This window comes from Scatophagus argus, chromosome 14, assembly GCF_020382885.2.
Source record: "Scatophagus argus isolate fScaArg1 chromosome 14, fScaArg1.pri, whole genome shotgun sequence".
Taxonomy (NCBI): domain Eukaryota; kingdom Metazoa; phylum Chordata; class Actinopteri; family Scatophagidae; genus Scatophagus; species Scatophagus argus.
The window spans coordinates 4,508,897-4,530,089 of record NC_058506.1 but is presented as its reverse complement, the minus strand read 5'-3'; the positions used below and the strand labels follow the sequence as shown (position 1 = coordinate 4,530,089).

The 21,193-nt window shown below is 39.6% G+C and overlaps 1 protein-coding gene across 10 annotated transcripts in view; it reads left to right on the top strand.

Annotated features, from left to right (window-relative positions):
* Window positions 1-21,193, top strand: part of auts2a (activator of transcription and developmental regulator AUTS2 a) — a 282,048-nt gene that overhangs the window by 20,968 nt on the left and 239,887 nt on the right. The gene's annotated exons all lie outside the window — the stretch shown is intronic.

The window sequence follows — 21,193 nt, the reverse complement described above, 5'->3', positions numbered from 1 at the left end:
CAAAGTGATGCAGTCCACCCCGAAGCACATTTGATCCAGACGCTAAGGCAGCTACTGCCTCACGTACCGCAGGTAAGCGGCAAGTAATTATGGCTTCTAGCAGTGTCCTTTTAGTGTTTTATTAAAAACTAACTAATTTGAGTTTTGAGTTTTTCTAATATGTCATCACATATTTTTTGTTTAAATGTACCTTTTGATATCTGCACATCTAATCTTCTTCCTCAGGTCGTAGCACCAGTGCTATCTATGATTTTTGTCTTCACCAGCAATTTTCAAAGCACAATTATGGAAAAAAAAAAGCTGATCACAAAAATCCTTAAAAACAAGGACTAAGCTTTGATTGTTGTCTTAATCTAAATCCACTCTGTCTTATGAAACATCATACTTGTATTAAATGTGATTTTAAGACTTTGTTCTCCCTTCAGATACTCAGAGCTGACATTCATGAGCTGCTTTGATCAAGCGTTGCTGTCTCTATTAGCGACAGCGACATTATTGAATGTTACAAGCTTCAAAATTCTTAGCCTACTTCACTTTTATAGCAGGGGCATTGCCAGACGTACAGCTGTACTGGCACACAGACAGCTGTATATCTTTTATATTTTATGTGGCTAATCTATATGGCCCATATATGCACTTTGTGCATGGTTATTTAACCTGTATTTCTATTGTGATGCTTAATGTTGCTTGCAAATGACCTGGACTACAAGTAAACTGAATTTGTTGCTTGGTTAGCAATGCAGTCAAATAGGCTACTGCTGATGTTCAACACTAGGCTCGTTTGAGATAAGCCAGATCTGTGCAGAATCGATCTCCAACGATCGCCACACAACGCATAGATCTGACTTGACCTCAACGTGCAGGCACGAGTTCGAGGTTTCAGGTTTTGAGCCAGGCTGTTGCAGGTGTTCTCCACCAACTGCAAGACCCAGGGCATGATGGGAAACGCTGACTGGTTCAGAAGTCAACGCATCAACATGAGATTTTAAACATACTTTCATTTTTGTTGAACTGGAGAGATTTTGATTTTGAATATTTATTTAGTAGACACTTATTAGTTAGCAGTAGTAGAGGGAATAAATACATTCATATTATATTCTACATACACTATATCATATTGTACATACAGGCCTCTACTAATACTGGACTGGTTTAATGTTGAAGAGTTTGCAAACAGATAAACTCGTGATAAGTGGGGTTTGAGGATTAACATCTGTACAGATATGAGGAAAGAGGAAAGAAATACAAGACAACAGTTTTCATTATTGATTATCTGTCAGATATTTAGAGTGTTTTTAATTATTTGTAATTTGAGAATAGGGTCTGCTCAGCTGATTTACATACAGCAGTAATCTGATATGATTCTGATATACATGGATTCCGGTAAAATGTAGTTTAAACATGACCTTGCCCACATGATATTGCCGAAATAGAATTTTAGTGGGCTAAGGACTGCATACAAGTATGGATCTATGGGTCTGATAGGACATTTTAATAAATCAGAGTGTAAGAATTTCTGTGACTTCCTGTGCAGACTGAAGGCTGCTGGAAACTGACTGGAGCTTTTCGTCTCTGTCCCCTGCTGCCGCCTCCTGCTCTCGTACGCTTTCCAGACAACACACAGTTTATCTCCAATGAGTCTACTTGCTCACAAAATTAAGCTGGAATATTATTTTTAAATGGCTCTCTTGTCATGCGTCTGCGATGTAGCCTAAATGTTTTATGGCATTACTCTAAATTCTTGGCCAACCCTCTCACAAGCTAAATACCACCAGCTTAAACACACTCCACAGCTTTGACCCGCACGCACATACATGTTCATGTTTGGGATTCCCCAGTTTTAAACCTCACACTTCACTACTGCTTGCAAGTAATGTTACATTTCCTAAGTAGCTTGATTTTCATTAACTACAGCCAAAACTTACCTCCCTTATCCTCATCTCTCCTGTCTCTGCACCGTCCAAAGAACTTCCGGATATCCATCTACAAAAGTCATTCAGTAATGTTTTAGTTAGTAAGAGATCATGGTTCTGTTTAAAAAATTTACAGTGTTAGAGCCATCCCTGTGCTTCAGTGCTTCTCTTGCTCAGTCTATAGTGAAATCCACAACGGTTTGCTCTTGTGATCAGCTCTCAATGTAGCATTAAATACAGAGAGCAAAGTGGCGGTGAGTGACATGGGGAGAGTGTTTCATATTTGAAGAGTCTTATTGAATGAGAACTCTCGAATGATTATGCTTAGCAGAGCTTTGCGGGAAAAGGTTGAGCTGTACAGACTTGTCACTCTGCAGGCAAGCCGAGAGCTCTGCAGAAATTTTGAAATGGATCAAAGAAACCTTTTATTCAAACCATACATTCACTTACAGGACACATCGTGAGCCATCTCCCGAGACACAGACACGATGTAAGTATTTTATTTTTGTAGGTTGTTTGTGCCTGTCTGTGTCGCTGCAGCTGCTTACAAGTTTGTCTGTATATTGTATAGCTCAATATGTATGTACACTCTTTTAATGGATGCTATATGAATGTCAAATCCAGAAAAGCTGGAGCCTGAAAGTCTGTATTTTTGAATGTGCCTCTTGTCATTGCCTGGTCTTTCATCTCTGAGTGTCAAGAAAGAGCTGCTTTGCAAGGGAAATTAGGTTTTGGCAGACAGATCTGTAAAATATAATCAGAGATGCCAGAGTTGGAACTAGTCAGCTTGCCTACAGTCTGCCAGCCCACATTCTGTATGCTGTCACCACCATAAATATCTTGTATGCCTCTCACAATAATGTAAAAGCAATAGAAATACACCTCTACTGCCTGCTGTTCTTTGTAGTGGTGAGAGCATTATTACAGTATAGCACTAATTAGTACATGTGGTTACACCAACATTATGTTCTACTGAATTAGTATGAAAAGAAGATGTGCAGAGGTTTGTGAAAGTGCTAGTTAGACAGACAAGTGGATTGGCTATATTTAATGGAATCAGTACAGAGCTGTAAACAGTGGACTGAAACATTCAGAAATTGATTCCAGGGTTATTACATCCGTTGAAAACGGTTTTAAAGAGGCTTAGATCTAGTTTCATAGACTTGCTATATATTTAAACAATCTGCTGCAGAGAACTTGGATCATGATTTAGCTTCTATTGCTGCTTCTTAGGAAGGCTAATGTTAGTTCATACAGGTTAATGCCTTCATACACCAACCCTCTTGAGACTTCACTGGTGTAATGGTGTACTTGAGGACTGTGGAGCCTCTGTATTAAATTAGTCTGATGGTCTCTGGGAAAGTGAAACATTCTGCAGTGTCTGCCTTCGATTACCACATAGAGCTCATGTGTGTAGACATATCCTATATAGTTGTCGTGACTCTTGGTGTTAATGTTGTGATATTTGTTAAAATGTAAACTTAACAAATATTACAACCTTATGTAAACATCAAGCTACCCATAATTCTATTGGGTGAATCACTCGGTGAGAAGTGTCTAGACTTCATCTCTGACCTGAGGCTAGGAGTCTGAAGACAAAGTGGATGGTCCAATGACTGGTGTGGTATAAGAGAGATGCACAGAGGCAGAAATGTAAACAGCAGTGGTAGCAATGTAGTGTGACAGCAGTGTGTACAAGGATATCTCACAATTTTAGGAGAGAAACAAACACTAACGGCTTAACTTTAAGATCTTTTTCTTGTTCCTTCCATACAATGTTCAAATAGCTCAGCTGGTGTTGAAATTGTCTCTGTCTGCACACATAGAGGACTGTTTTAGAGACGCCACTCAGAATTGATTTCACCGAATATCCTGCCTTTGCATAGTTTCTGATAGGAGGATTCAGTAAAATCTGTATTTAGTAATGTTCCATCCACATTATTGGCATCCTCCATGCCATTTGGCAAATGGCAGAGATGAGATGGAATTTCTAAATGAAACAGCCCTGACAATCACTTGTTGTGCAGCTCAGTTTACTTAAATACTTGTATAATTGTGATATCTTTGTAGTGCTATGAGTGGACAACTTACATTTGCTATATAGTAAACTTTTAGCTGTGCTTTGTATAATTATAGAATAGTTGATTAAAGTTGGTAAACCATTATGTGTTCATAATAAACACATAGGTTTGTTTATTGTGAGGTTGCACCTGATCTGACTGATGATGCTAATAAACTGGGGCCACAGCTAATTGTTTTCCTTGTCTCTTGTTATTTCATTATTTTCTTTTCTGCTGTTAATTGAAATATATGAAATGTGAGAAAATACAAGTTTGTCAAGCTGAAGTTCACATCTTGTTTTGTCTAATACCTAAAGATAACACAGAGAATCCTCACATTGTGTAACCAGTAAAAGATCTGTGTTTTTGCTTGTGAAATAACTAAGAGTTGCATATTAATTTGCATTTGACTGACTAGTCAATGAATCAACAGATTGTTCCTGCTCTACTTTAGTCCAAAGAGAGCATAGTCGGGGTGCATTTTACACCATGTTTGTGTTTTCATGTAGGCTGAGTATGAGTACGAGTACTGACTCTTGAGTACTCACCGATACCTAGTAACGATACCTTTAGTACTTTTCATATATATATATATATCAATACATAGAAAATGTTAGCTCGAGAGGGAACGTCATTCTTCAGCACCACAACCTTCATGAACCGTCGAAATCCCACGTTCTCCACAAATGAGAGTGTTAAGTTGGCGAGTGCAATCATTTCTGTGAGTGCCAGTGTTAGCTGTAATGGCCTCGGATTGGTACTCTTCCATTTCGCTGTCTTCTGTAGAGTTTGCTGTAAAATTGGCTGTCGGAGATTCTTCTTTTCCACCACAGCAGCTTCAGCCTCTTTGGTGTTTTAGCTAGTTACCAGTATTAAATGAACTACTTATCATACCACCTCTTGAAACTTTCTGTTTGTAGAGCTTGGGTCTTCTTTGTTTATGTCAAAAAATTTCCAAACTGGCAAAGTTTTCGCAACAGGAGCAGCCATGTTCACATGGTCATGTTTGTCTGAACAGGACGTGGTGTAGTGTCACTGCGTCATTGTAGTGCCATCTCTGGCGTATCGGGGGCTGGTGTCTGCAGCCTTTAAAGAGCACCGATCCATTGAAATAAGGCCAGTATCGGTCCAATGCCAGTACCTGGTATCGGTACTCGCCCATCCCTAGTTTCCTGTGTTGAAATCAAGTGTACCTGAGTGATACTGTAGCTGGGCACAGTCAGTCGGACTAATACAATTTTTTATTTTCTCATGAGAATATTAAAATGTGAAACAATGACTTAAACTTTAAAAATTACTTAATAACTATGTTATATGTTGTAAAAAACAAAACTTTGCTCCATTTGTCCATTGGAGGAGCAATACTCTGTTGCCAGTAGTATCACAAACTATTATTAATACAACTTATATAATTGCCTTTAGTTTTTTTAGTTATAGTTTAGTAGTTATAGTTTTTTTTCTTTTGGTGAAACATTCCTACTTTTTTTTTTTTAGCTCAAAAAGGGAGATATTGGTTACTTTATTTGGCCATGTAACCTTTTTGTCGTTTTAAAGAATAATAATAATAATACGATTTTTGTGATCATTTCAGAATTCCGAGCAGTAATTTTACTCTTTCTTAACTGCAGTTATTGATCATATGACCTGACCTAAACTATGCATTAGAAAATCAGCTGATGGTGGAGAGACTTACGAAACTAAGAATCAAAAAATAAGAATAATAATACTAATGACACAGGGATACTAGCTCATTTAAATTAAAATCCCAGGCCAGTTAGACTAAGCTTTTTTAAGTCGCTTTCACTTTATCTTCATTTACTTAAGCACATGCCCATTTTGGTTTTGTATTATTTCTATTCTTTCATCAGTCTTTATGACTGGACAGTATGTTGTCACCTGCCAGACTCCCGTTTTGACTGAAGGCAGCCATTCATGAGTTTTAGTGTAATTAGATTGCTTAGAGACCAGTGTTATAAACTAAATGAATGTCTGGCAGATTTTTTCCTTCCTCCCCTAAATATATCTTTTAGCACCAGTAATTGATATTGATGCCTGCTACAGGAAGTGCTCCTAAATCACAGCCAGACTGTGGGTATAGCAGTTCCAAATAGTGTGAGTTATGTGTGAATAAGTACTCGCCGTCTTTAATGATGTGTTGTTGCCTCGTGCTCCTGCTGGGGAGCTCTGACAGGCTTGATGGATGAAGTGGTCTTGATGTGCCCTCCTGCAGTCACCTATATGTGGTTTCAATCAATAGTTCATTAGAAATTCTGATCACTCTCCTGCAGTGGAGGAATTTCATTTTATTTCTTTGAGTTTGTTTTTTTTTATGTCGCGATCCACATATTTGTTTAATAGTGAATACATTACAAATCAGTCACTGAAATGTGTCTGTTTAACTTCACCTTTTAAATTGGCTCTGCTGTTGTTGCAACGGTAATCGTGTGATAAATCTCTCTGAGCAGTAAGCGTGTGTTGCATTTACTCCAATCCAGTGCTTGCATTGTTGAAGTGTTTTTCACACACAGGTTGCAAGTATGTGTTAATAAGTCCGCCTAAACTACACTTCCCCCTTCCCAATTTGCCCTACAAATAAATGGAAAGGCAAATTAATTTGTGCACTCTGTTGCTTTGGGTATCGACTTGTTTCCAGTTTGGCCCCGTCATTAGCGGTTTATAATTTGAGTGGGGGTGGGGTAGGACTGGGCTCAGGTTAGGCCAACAGATCCATCTCATTGTGCAAGCTGTTCAACTGGAGGATGAGTGGGGATCGTTTACTGATGCTGAGGGTAAATGCTTTCACTAAGGTGCTGAGGATTCTCTGAGGTCCATGCAACATTGTGATGACTGAGGCAAGTGAATGGGGTATGGTTACTATGTATGTTCAGAGAAGGTTTGTTTGGGTCAAGTTATTGTAGGAAACAACAGGGATACAATGGTTATATAGTGTTCTTTGGTTGCAATATGCCAATTTGTCCTTAGCTTGCAAAAGAAATGTTACAAGGTATTTTTGTTGTCCCAATTATCTTTTGCTTTATGATACATTTTACAGTAGCAATATGAGCAACAGTATCGTTGCATGTTTTTATATCATATATATCATATTAAGGTTGGAGAAAAATTGATTCACAAAAGAATTAGATGAATTTTTAGTCTTTCTACAACACCTAGCAGAACTTTTATTGAGTGAGGGGAAAAAAACAACTCAATTTCATTTTAGAAGTATGAAATAACTTTTTGTAGTCTTTTGTCTTTTCCTTAGCAGTCCTCACTGTATACAAATAAAAGTTATAAAATTTTTTTTAGCCCATATCATATGAAAAAGCACAACTCTTACGGCGGTCGATGCTCTGGGCAGCCATCCTGGTTTGCGAACTCGGCATCCTCTGAGTTGGTGTATGCATGATGCTGGTCTTGTGTTCTGTTGTTTTAACAAGTTAAAACGTGCTGTGTCGTTAACTGCCACAATCGTTAACACGATCGCTTCGGTAAAAAAAACAATGGGGTGAGATTTTTGTAATTTTTAACGTGGAAGCAAAGCCAAGGACCTTGGATCTGTGAGCTAACAAGGAGACGCCGAATAGCCTGGATAGCAGCTGTGAGACGACCAAACATCACTTTGAACGCAATCACCCGACACATATTGGTGTGTTCGCGGCGGTTCACGGCTCATGGCTGTTAATCTTCCTCTGCTTATTTCTGATAAGGTGATAAGGTGATAATAAATATTGTAGTTCAGTAGCAGTATATGAAACTATATTCCAACTACTTTAATTGAGCCATAAGAAGTCCTCTGTGAGACCTTGCCATTTACTCAAGCAATAATGTCTGAACACTTCTGGTTTTAAAGTCTTTTCAGTTTATTACAAACATTCTTGTGCAGTGCGGTGACACTGTTAAAGTTCCAGTAACAGTGCAAATAAGGTGCCAACAGCAAAAGACTGTATGCAAACAGATAAATAACACTGCAAATGAGGTACAATGTGCAGACCCAGATAAATATCACTGCACATGCTCATATAGATTGATTCCACCAATTTTACTAATTTTTTTGCCAAGTTACCAAGCCTTTGGAACAGGGCTCAGCTTGTCTCAATACGGTCCATTGCCTGTCTCTTTTATACGGTCCATTTTTTCATGGTGCGTCTCTCTCTCGCAGCACCGTATCCAACGCAAAGGGATGTAAACAAAAAACTTTTGCCTGCAAAAATGGCGACCGCAGCACACAATGCATTGTGAGAGGGGGTTTGAAGGGGTGGTGGGAGGTGGGAACTTTTCGCTTGGATACTTTAAAAATCTTGCTTGCTCTTGCAGGTTTCTACAGTTTTACCAACCCCAGTTTTAAGTCCCTGTCATATTTCATAATGCAGTTCAGTGGACCAGTGGTTTGGCCCACCATGCAATGGAGTATGAACTTGGAAATGGTGCTGCATGTTTGAATGGAGAATTGACTCTGAGTTGAATGGTTGAATGGAATTCCCACCCATATGCACTTTGATCAGTGTTAACCACAATGCCTGTCTATTTTAATGTCCTCCAGCACAGACTTTTCTACAATATATATGACCATTACTGTTTACTGTATGTTAAACTTTGCAATGTCCATCACATTAGATTCCATAGATTACTAAAAAGATTTCAGAAATCACAAAAGTAAAATTTCACGTTTACATTATAATAATGAAAGACATCGTATGTGATGTAATTACAATAGCTGAGAATAAACAAGATATTAATGAACAATAAACATATGAGTATTTTCCTCAGCCCCAGTCATCTGTACTTACAGTATCTACATCATCAATCAAGTGAAACACTCAGATGCAAGTTTATTGTGGCCTGTTGAGTTACTCAGAAACAAAAGCAATGTTCTCACTCTAATAGGCTGAGGTTAATTAAATCACCTCTTTGTCAGCCCTCAGGTGCTGATCTGCTCTTAATTGAACGGCTTGTGGTAAATCAGGGGAAACGTGCCCCTTGAGCTCTGAATTACACAATCCTTCCTAATTGTGATTGGATTTAGCAAAGTAATTGAACTCTTTTTCCTGGTGGGTATCTGTGCATGGAGAGGAAGTCTGGTGAGGCATGTGTTTGTATGGAAATAGCATTTTTTCATTCAGTGGTAAATGACTCTCTTGCCTGGCCTGTGTGATTCCTGATTAGGTTTACTGTTTGCTCGCTGTCATGTCTGTTAGAGTGCGTTGTGGTGAAAGGAGATTGCAGTGGGCTGTCTGACAGGATGCAGGGGGAAGAGAGGAAGGTAGGAATGAGGAGGACGAGGGGGGGGGGGGGTTTGCTGTGGTAGCACATGACATTATTTGCTTTGTGGAAGGAGGCTCCCAGGGACACTCTGAGAGGAGAGGAGGAAAGGACTGATGTTTGTTTTCCTAAGAGGCTGTGCTCTGTGTGTGGCAGAGAAGGCCCAGTCAGCAGAGGAGGAGGAGGAGGAGGCTGGCAGACAGACAGAGGGAAAGACAGGTGAACAGACTAGAGGAGATAGGGAGGAAGGAAGGCAGAGGTTGACTGACAAGCAAGCATACAGAGAGAGAAAGCAGACAAACTAACTGACACTCCTGACAATCAGTCGAGCTCATCACCGCACGCTCAGGCACAGTTGGTGAAGATGGACAGCTCATTCCCAGTGCTGTGCACACTGTGACAAACCACAAAAATAGATGGGTACAGAGAGCCGTGTTCGGTGCTTTTTCATCTCATCTGCAGACAAATCAAAGAGGAATGCCACACAATCTTCTGTACCCCACTTTAACTATACCAGCAGTTGATGCAAAGGAAATAACCATGTTAGTCCTTACATTACTGAATTTACAGTAAGCTACAAAGGAACAGCAGTCAGACGCTCCACAGGCTCCTCAAGCCCTGCTGCTGACCTGAGCTTAGCAACCTGTAGTTAACATTAAAACTAGCCTGTAGCTATCCAAATCCTTACAGTTTCACAGTTCAGTGGTAGATTTCTTCAACTTTGAACCATTGGAGCTAACTTTTACCTGATTCATTCTAAATTGCAATATCCATTAGCTTTGCTATTCTCTTTTTTTTCTTGCAGTATCATCATCATCACCAGGGTTTGATTGATGTTACTTCCATCATGAGGCACTGAAAGCTCAGTGGTTCCTTACTAATTTGGAAAAGCCCCACATTTATTCTCAAGTTAGATATGAATTTATTTGCTGATTTTTTTCTAAAGTCCATTTGTTTGACCTAGAGAACTGTAGCTAAAGTATTTTTGCTTTTATCTTCAGTATCGTTAGTAGGGCTAATCAATGTGTCCTCATCGTCAGGACTGCTAGTCCCAGTCAGAAAAACTTCTTATCTTTAATACTGTGATCTGTAATATTTGAGAAACAAATTGGAAACTGTTTCTGAAACTGAGCAGTTTAACTGGCTAGCTTTATCTGGAAATTGTGATTAATTACAATGAGAATAAAGACAAGAAATCTCACAGTAACTGTATCATTAATTAAATAAATCTTAAAGAGTCAGAAATTTTGGTTATTGATATTCACTTTTTGCTTGCGTATATTTCCTCAGGGGCAGCCGTGGCCTCTACCACATGCGAAAAATGCTCCCCCACTGCATTAGCCGGCTGATGTGCCTTTGAGCAAGGCACTTAACGCCCAATTTGCTCCCAACATTCATTTGCTCCCCAAATTCTGTGGGTCCTATTTCCTTTTTTAGTTTCCTTTTTATTTTTTAGCATAATTATATATTTAAACATGGCCTGATAATCCTGTGTGCTAAAAACATTTATTTGCCATATTCTTAATACTCCCTTTAAAAATTAATTGGAGGTAAAATTGTCCAATCTAATATTACTAAGTTTGCAAAACACACGTATCAACCTGCTGAATTCTTAATAGCTAAAACTGCTGAGTTGTGCTGCCTTATTGCATTTTATGGCCTAAATCATGAAGTAGTAGTGCAGTCCCATTCCACAGTGTGGAGGCATACATGCATGACTGCACACAAACACTGGGAGAGGCAAGCACTCTGCAGCGGTGTCTTCCGAGCCATCCAGGTAATTGCAGTATCTGTTTCAACCCAGCAGTAGTGATTTCTGAGAGGTGTGAATTGTAGTTTGTAAGGTTGATGGCAACCCAAGCAGCACAGCAAGTGTTACTGCCTCTGCCCTGCCGAGCATTCTGATTAGAATTTCAGATGTGTGATTTGTTGCTCTCGTCACCCAGTGTCCCAGTATGCATCAGAGTAGGGTCCCTTCTTCCACCTCCTGTCCCCATGTGACAGTTCCCATCAGATGGCCTCTGTCTTCACCAGGAGGGGAGGGAAAAAAACAAGCCTACAAGTTGTTTGTGATAAACATGTATATTAAGCTGCACATTTTGTTGTGGTTACACAAGAATGAGGCCACATATGGTTTTACTGTAATGATGTCTCATACAGTAACAGATGGTTTATGCCATGTTTAATGTCAGCATATGTCTGTAGTCATTTTCGGTCCTCCAATTTTAACTGGACAGCTTTTCTTTCTTATCCAGATCTCCATAGGGAATTGTGCAAAATTTGGCCCAACATATTTCCTCGTTTAATTCATTTTATGAAAAATGGGTCAGAGAAACGTTGTCAAGAGATAGATGTGATTTGCTGTAAGTAGTATGTACTTGTGGCTGGAAAGAGTCCTTTGAGGAAACAAGCTTAACCTCATTTATATATGATTGTACTACTTTTTATTGATTTTTTTCACCAATTTCACAAACGGAGAACCCTTACTTAAATTGATGACGTAAATGTAAAACCTAAGAATCAGACATGATAATCAAATGCGGTGTCTTCTCAAGGTCCCAGTGAAGGTTGGGACACTTACTGTAAGTCTTTGCAGTACCCCACAGAGCTTTAGCAGTAGAAGTTTTGCTGAAGCACACCTCCGTGACGCTGCCAGCGGTTTCCAATGTAGTATTCAATTGTTTCTCTTGTTGTTTTTACTACACAGGAATTTTCACTTATTTTTGGTCCGTGAATGATGCCCTGATGAAACTAGTAATTGTTTCTCAATATAGAGGAAGCTGACAGCTTTGGCTTTACATGATTTGCATAATCTGGGCTTTTGCTGGAAAAAAGCCACTGCACAGCAAACAAGTTGACACTGTCAGTTGACCATGAATACAAGGAGCTGGAAAAGAGCCAGTCTAACTCCTCTACACTGGCAGGTTTTACCTTTCCTGTGAGTAATGATATAAAATGAAACAATTTTGGAGCAGTCTCTGTATACAGTCTTCTTTTTTATGGGGTCATATTATTCCTGTGATATTCAGGTTTTTATAGAGGGTTTATGTCTTCTAAGATGAGTAGAGATGTACTTTTCTATACCTCTTTTTGAGATTTTCGTATCCCTTGGAACAATGTTGAACAAGAAAGTGCAATCTAACAAGATGCAATCCACTTCTAATGTCTTACAAAAGAAATTCTGTTTGACCAATAACATTGACTGGAACCGTTGTTGTTGAGGACCTTGACTTTTTAATAATTAACCCAGAGTATCCCTTTGACTGAAGTGTCTTATAGGACATTTAAAGATGTTTTAATCACTATCAATTGAGTGATGGATAGAAAAGTGTCAACTTTTTCTTTTATGATGACACCCCCCACCCCAAATTGTCAGACCGTTCATGGTGACAAAGTGAGCATAACTCCCAGTTGCCCATCGTTGCAGTGCCAATGTGGCTAACAGCAAAACACAGCCTTAAGTCTCTTTGAGGCCCTTAGAAAGAGCAGTGAGTTTTGAAGCATATTTGACATAGTGGCCAAACTGTGTAATTACAATGTCACATGATGCACACGGGTTCTAAAAAACTTTTTGAAGTTGATCCATTCAGTCCACAATATTAAGTTATTTATATTTATGTTATTTATGCCTGGGAAGATGAACATTTTTCCACCTAGCAACATTCATGGTAATGAATGGGACCCCACCACGTAATGTGTCCAGCTTTTTCCTTAATAGATCCAGCACAGTTGCAGACAAAGCAGTTCCCATATATACTGTGAGTTTTATTCCATAAACTGTGGAGATGTAGCACAGTTGCGGTCACAGTTAATATGTTTGCCCACGCCAGTTCATAGGGTATTCTTAGCACTATATGTAAAGGCTGACTGATGACATGAGATTGATCTTTAATGATATGTTATAACAGATCGTTGTTTTAGTTAAGGGAACACTGTTGTTTCAATACCCACTGGCTCTCTACTTGAGAAGATGATTAATGACTTTGGTGTAGCAGATGTAAATACAGTCTGTATTTGATTTGCTACACCGAAGTCATTAATCAGAGGAAAAATGCAAACATTTGTTTTTGATCCACATAATTTCCAACCATCTGCAGTGTGTCACAATGAATTCAGTTTTATGATCCCTTCTTTTAAAGCAAGTTTTACTTTAACTTAACAAAAGCTGCTGGCTGCAAGTGGCATTCACTGGATACTGACACCAGATGTGTCTACGTTTCTCAAGATCTTTTGAGTGAGCTGCATTAATGTTTCCATCTTTAGGTAAGTGAAATTGGACAGGAATCAGTAATTGTGTCTTTCAGTTCCATTTCTTCCAGTGCATTTTCTTCTTTTTCTCTTGAGACAAAATAATTTAATTGTTCATCTTTGCCAAGTTAAATTTTATTGCAACTGTAACTGGACAAGAAGAGAACTCTAGTAATGTCAGCATATTGACTGAACATATTTTATAACCTCAGCGAGTTGCTAAAGTTAGATATCAGCCAAGATTAGCTAGTGTACCCAATCAAGTATGACTGTGATGTTCTTAATTGTACCACGTCAGTAGAACAATTATAGAACACCACTAGTATGTCAGCAGATAGACTCAGTAACATCATTTGCGTGGCAACATGTTGCTATAGTTAGCACTAACGCCTAATTAGCTATTGTTCTACCAATCAAGTAAGCGTGTAGGAGCAAAACCACTGAAAGTACTGATTTGAACATGGCTATGTTTTACTGCTTGTATGCAACTTTTGTTTGAGAAAGAATGTATTATTTCTTTGCTCACACAGGATCAGTATAATGCTGTAAAGGGTGATTTCCCAAAACATGTTTCACAGTTGTCAAACTGGGACAATGCTGAGGCTTATGATGGTTTACAGAAATGAAAACTTCCAGTTAACCCAGCCTGTTGTTATTACTGTTCTGTGGTACATAATGGTTCATAACATTTACTTAATACATACTTAAATTAATGGAACATGATTCCTTTAAGGTTTTTCTTTATTAATAGGTTCCTTCTGGATTTATTTTTGAAGTAGTGGGTGGGCACAATTCCCTCTTCTTATATAATGATTCTGTATCATAGCTACATTTATGTTGGATTAAGATGAGTCAATTTACCACCGTTGATACCTAGCAGTTTTGGCAAGTCTAATGTTACACTACTTCTCAACACTAATTCTCTCTTGTTTCTCCAAGCTGTATTCATACCAAAACTGGTACACAGAGAGTGATGCAGACATGAAACTGTCTTGTTTAATCACAGCCACCTTAGAGCGCCAAAGCATCTCTAATTGTAGTGTCACTGTAGATGATGTATGGCCGGATCAACATGTCGTCATCTCGTAATTACATATGTTATGATTATGTAATTGTCCAAGCATTGTCCCTGAATCTCTCATCACTGTAGACAGGAGTTTCAGAGTATATTATGTATTATATTTAGGTCAGAAACAACAGTTTTTGCTTTTGTACCAAAAAAACTGCTCTCCAGTTGTAGTTCAAATTCAGTTCGAATGCACGTAGACACTCATGCTGTCAGACACTCTGCAGTCACATAACATGGCTGTTGCCGGCCCATTCAGATGCAGAAAGGCTTTGACTTCTCCTTTGCCAAAGGGGCAGTGTTAGTGCCAGCCAACAGCTTACCACACTGTCCTTCCTCAGCATTCAGTTTGCATGCTCTCAAGGACAGTGCTGCCTTGCCACCAGTTCTAAGCTGTCTTTTTCTGCTTTTCTCGCACCCTCTCTGTCTGTCACTGTCTCCCTCTCTTGCTGCTCCCACCAAGTGGTGTGCTGGCAGTGCAAACAAGCCACTAAGATTATATTGCATTAATTGGCAGCACGGTGATCATTAAGAGCTCATAATCTCCGAGTAACTATTGCTTTTTATGATAATCATTTGGTTTGTCTCTTATTCATTGTGTTTTTTCAGCACACTGAGGAGATATGAAGGTGTGTGTGTGTGTGTGTGTGTGTGTGTGTGTGTGTGTGTGTGTGTGTGTGTGTGTGATGTGTGTGGTCATCCAGTGTTGACTCTTACTGGTTAGTTTAATTCTGTCTGCCAGGAGCTGAGCACTTCATGGGCCATCCAAACTGTAACCATTGCTCATTTTAGCCTCTGAAGTTGGTGACAGAACCTTTCTCTATGTGTGCCAAGAAATCTGGCCACATGCATAAAATCATATTCCTTTGTCTACTTGCTCTTCTTATCTCCTCTGTCAATAAAGTGGATAAACAACTGCTTTCATTGACTGACTGTGCTGTAATTTGAAGGGGAAAGAAGAAAAGTGGATTAGCTAAGCCGTTTTTTTTTTTAGTATTCATGTTAAGCTGGAGCAGAACTTTAAATTTTATTTCACTCCTGCACACAGAAATCAATTCAGGAATGGTATCAGTCCCCATACTGACCTTTCTGATACAGGGCAAACGTGAACGGTCCACAGAAAATACTATATTTTTTTTTTTCACTATGTATATATATATATATAACTAAGAGACCCATTGTGACAATAACAGCAAGATTTATTAAAACCTTGATCATGTTATTCATCGCAAGTATTGGAAAACCCGAATTCACTTCCCAGACTGACTCAGCTTCTGTGTTTCGTTTTTGGATGAGGGCCTGCCAGCTGAAGTTGCCATCAAGCGGCCATACCTTTGTTTCTCTCATGTACTGAATGTATTTCATGCAGCAGCTGCGGTCCCTCTCAGCGGTGACAAAGGGTCGTCCTGTTATGATGAAAACAGCTCAGCGGCGTGTGTCTCCTGTTTCAGTCTCACCTCGGGCTCTGTAACTCTTCTAAAGACACAAACAGCTCTTTCGCCTCATGGGGACATTTTAATGGCTGCAAACCACACATCCATCTCTTCCTACATGTCACCTTCAAATAGGCTAGGAGATGGCAAGGGATGTGGGGGGTTCATGAAGGGAGGGAGCTATCTTGCTTTTGTGCACTTGTGTGTTGCTTGTGAGGTAAAACAGGGCCAGCGTGAGTAGATTTTTCATTCCAGAGCCCTTCACCCCTGGCAGTCACAACAGAGCGTTTCATCTTGCTCCTCGTTCATCCTGGATACATACAGCCACAAAGAGCAGGAAAGCATAAATAATGCACTTTATACCATTGGTCCCTAGACAATCTAACAATGCACACGGGCTATACAATACATTCAGTTGATAATACATTGGCGCAATTTATGCTGACCGGCATACATTGCAGTATTATATCAGGATACAAGATAAAGGCCCACAGACAGCAATGATAGCCATGTTTTAGAGGTGTCCTACTGTGTAAAAGCAGCAGTGCAATGTAATGGTGCACAGTGGTGCCTTGTAAACAAAGCAAACAGCTCTTTATCTTAACATGGGGCTATACTGACTGACCTGAGATCAAATTTCATCACATCATTTAAGCTAATGTGCTTCTATTTGTATCTTTAAATGGCACTCAGTGTCCATACGCTGTGTGTTAACAGCAAATAAAAGCTTCTGTGTTTCAAATATGAAATTTTGGGCGCATCAGCAGTGGGATGAACGCAGTGATGTGGGAGGGATTGCCAGCTGATGTCTTTTGCAGAGTGAGAATCAGTCAAGCTGCCAGTTGCTCAACTGACAGCTTTATTGTGGGGAGAGAACAGTGTTTGAGATATGCCCAGATAACAATGATAGAGACACACAAAGACAAGTTGTAGAAATATGGGCTGGTAATGATAGTGGGCGAGGGGGTGGAAGGGGCAAAGGCACTATATTTTTGTTAACTCATTTTATTTTCCCTTGTTTCTCTTGCATTGCATTTGTAGTCTCTGGGCAGCTGATACTTGAATGTCTGTTTTGTATTGTGCCGTAGTGCTTTGTTTCCATGGCATCATCAGACAAAGTCTGCATGTAGTAACATATATGTAACATACATGTATTCTGTTTTCCTATATTATTGTTTTGAGGTACAAAGCAGTTTGACGTGTCCAAGCTGGTTTACTACATCCAGAGTTGATATCAACAAGTAAATATTTTAACGTTAAAATATTGTTTATATTTAATATATCAGCCTTCACATGTGTTGAACAACTTTATAAATAAAGTTCCAGACTGAAAGCTGCCGTGACATCTGTCATCATCCATCACTCCTCCCTGCTTCATTTTGTCAAACTGGGACCCAAATCTGTTTTTGTTATATTAAGTCAAACGCTTCTCCCAATTTATGGATGAGGCACTGATAAATCCTGATAAATCCTGACCGTAGCTAAAGTTTGTAGTTTTGTTCATGTTGAATTATGTTTACCATGGGGCTGATGAAAAAACATTTTGACAACTGGAGTCTGTTTTGAGTCTTTTAGATGGCTAAAATGCACCTTGCTGCTGCCCTGCTCCACAGCAGTACATTTGCTACTCAGTTTCCTACGCTGCTAATCCTGTTATTTCTCCAAAGTAAATGGGGGCTGTGGTGACCCCCATCTCCTCTTAGCTTTGGTGCCGCGGTCTACTTATCTCCTTTTCGAGTATGCAATGAACAGTTACTTTTCTCTCTCTCTTATTTCTGCATTGTCTGTCATCTCGCCTCTGCGTGATATCACTTAGTGAGTTGAGTTTAGTCCTTAAAACTCCACGCCCACTGCAGTGTAGAGCACTGTTAGCTCGTTTCTTTAAAGTTAATTTTACTTTACATGTCACATGCCTAAATTACACAAAGTCCAACGCTATACTTCCTTGGGTTCCCAGCAACACACCCATCAAGTGTAAAGTAGATCAGACGAACCCTTCTCAAAATTTACAGAGGACATACAGAAAGACAAAGATTCCTTGCTTTATAGTTGGATATTATAGTTTACTCTGTGTTTATTTAATAGGCTGTTGTGCTGACAATAGATTTGTGCATGTTCGTGATTGATCAAGCATCCCCTTTTAGATTAATGCTGTCATGGATAAATGACAGCACACAGGGAAATCCTGCATTGAAATTAAATGGATAACCAGTTTCATGTGACTGTGATTATTAGGCTTTGGGAAGCCAAATAACAAAGATGTCTTGGGTATGTTGAACTTGCTTCATATATGAGCCTCAGGAATCTGCTCATTTCCTGTCAAGTTTGTCTGTTGAAAGGTTGTCCACATCTCAACAGACAGATGTCGCTTCTCATGAGAGGTTGAGGTCTTCTGTTCTTCATAACGGTTGCTTAGAAGAATACAACATGAGATGTAAAAGTGTAATGATGATGTGTAATGTATGATGAATGCACATTTGACTGCTTTACAGCTAGCCTACAGCTGTGTGTTACCTTATGAAGATTGCCTCCTCCTGCTGAAAACGCCTACGTCACAGCTCATGCTTCGTAGCTGTCTCTTGTGTGTTTGTGTGCTTTGTCAAATGTAGCAAGTTAGCACATCCCTGCTGGCTGGCAGACATTGTTCTGTGATGGCGAGCACTTGTGTTTACCTTGGCAGACAGCTCTCTACTGCAGGCTGGTGGTACATAACTGTCTTGATTTGCAGGAAGGCCTTCCATTTGTCTTCATCAGGGACCGTGCCCAGATAATGAGAAGGGATTGCTGCAGAAGTGATTAGTTGAATTGAAAGGGCACTATCACTTAATTAGAAAATTCACATCTGGCAATCTTATGGCAGGAGACAATCCATATTTGTTTATGGACACAAGAAGTTACCCTGCAAAGCTACACAGTGTGGATCTAAATATGGCTGGGTGATTAATAACAGATTATCCTGTGGTGTGGCAAACTCAGAACACATACTTATGTTTGCTTTACATGGACTTTAATGTCTTGTACCAAGACAAGTACCAAGCACTTTGAATGGTTAGCAGTGATAAACCACACCCACTGAGGCTCAGGGAGTCATTGAACAGTTTTCTAGTAATGTAATGGATGTAATTCTAAATGATGCCACCTATTGGATCTTTTGAGGCTGCTATTCTGTCTATTTTATCAATCATGTGCTCTTTTTATTTATTTATTTATTTTTTTTGGCTTTGAGAGACAGCCCCTTTATTATTGAATTCAGGTGTGGTATGGGGCTGTATGTCAGGGGTTGGACTCGGCCTCTGATTTACGGCCTCTTACTGCTTCAGCATACCAAGACATTTTGGACAATGCTATGCTTCCAACTTTGTGACAACAACTTTTTACACTGTGTCCCAGTGTACAAAACAAAGTCCATAAAGACATGGTTGGATGAGTTTGATGTGGAAGAACTTGACTGGCTCACACAGAGTCCTGACCTCAACCCCATCAAACACCTTAGGGATGAACTGGACCGGAGATTGCGATGCAGGCCTTTTAATCCAACATCACAAATGCTCCTCTCATTAAATGGGCAACAATTCCCACAGAAACACTCCAAAATCTTGTGGAAAGCCTTCCCAGAAGAGTGAAATCTGTTTAAGCTGCAAAGCTGTGTATTTAGAAAGCGACGTCATTAAAGTCCCTGTTAGTGTAATGGTCATGTGGCCTTTTTGTCTTTGTACTGTTAAATGGTAACAGCGCCTTCATTTGCAAACTAGATGTCTTTGTATGCCCCCATGTGGAAGCTGGAACTGTTTCTGTCTATTCCCATCAAATCTCTGTGGGGTGGTTCATTAGCACGGCATCACAGATTAAAGATCCTCTTCTCATTACTGCTCAACAAAGTGGTGCTAAAAAGTGAAACAGGCGTCCAAGGGAACAGGATAAGCATACTTCAAAGATGGTTTGCTTTAGGAGGAAAACCACACACAAACACACACACATACACACATACACACACACACACACATGCATACACAGACTATTTCATTTATAATGTAAGAAAACATAGCAGCTGATAAAAATGATTGTAATTCAATTTTGATAACATACGTGAGCCACACATCTTGAGTGTTTTCACACGCTGTTGGACATTAAGGAATTTAAAATTGTGTTTTAATTGTGTGTCTGTCACTTCAGAACAAGCAAAGTTCTGCTGCAGTTCCTGTGAGTGCAGGAATGCACACAGTAACACCAGGTCTATGAGCATGCCAGGGCTGTAACAAGAAATTATTTTCATCATTGATTTTACTATTTTATTTTTTTATGAATTGATTCAGTGTTTAGTCTTTAAGAAAGTAAGATATTCTGCATGCAATGATACAAAACAGAAATGCATCAAATTAAGGTGGGACCAATGAATGTTTGGTGTTTTCACTTAATGGTTTTCTTTAAACACAAGTCAACAATTTGTTTGGCATTAAAGTACGACTCCTGCATTGTGATATTTGGCTTCATAAATTCACTTGAAATGTCTTCAGCTTGGCCTCTTGTGAGTGTGCGTGTATTCACACATGCTTGAGAGCCCATCAGCATACCAAGTATCATCACCACCCCGTTAAGGTCCCGACCTGCAAACTGCATCGAGACTAAAAAGAAACATCGGGCTAGTGAAAGTGTGCATTTGCTCCGCTGCTGTATCCCTCCGAGGGCTGCCACCGACGTGAATCTCTCCCATTAAAATATCCTCTTTTGTGTTTGTTTCTGTCGGCTCTGGCTGCTGAACCCTCCACTGTTAAGGTTCAAGTGATTTTACGGGCCTGGCTGGATGTAAATTGCACTCCGCTCCAAGACAAACACAGGTAATGAGCTAGATCCAGCCAAAAGCAGAGACATGGTCTGTGGCGCCCTTCCCACCCACTCCCTTTTTGTGAGTGCTTTCAGTGGCTGCCACAGTGTTTGAATAGGTTCAGTTAATGGGGGATTCTCCAGTTAATCCACCCTTAAGACATCGATCAGTCCATCACAGGGTAGAGGGGAAATTATTACAGATGGAAATTGCTGCTTGCTACATTTCTTCCCCTCTCTGTCTTCTCTATCTATCCTTCTCTGTGTGGTTCATTTTTTCTTCTTCTTCTTCTTCTTGTCTGCCTTTAGTAAAATCAGTGATGCATTGTTGAGCCTGCACATTCACTGATTGATTTCTCCCTCTGTTTTCAATCTGTCTGTCAGCCAAGCTTA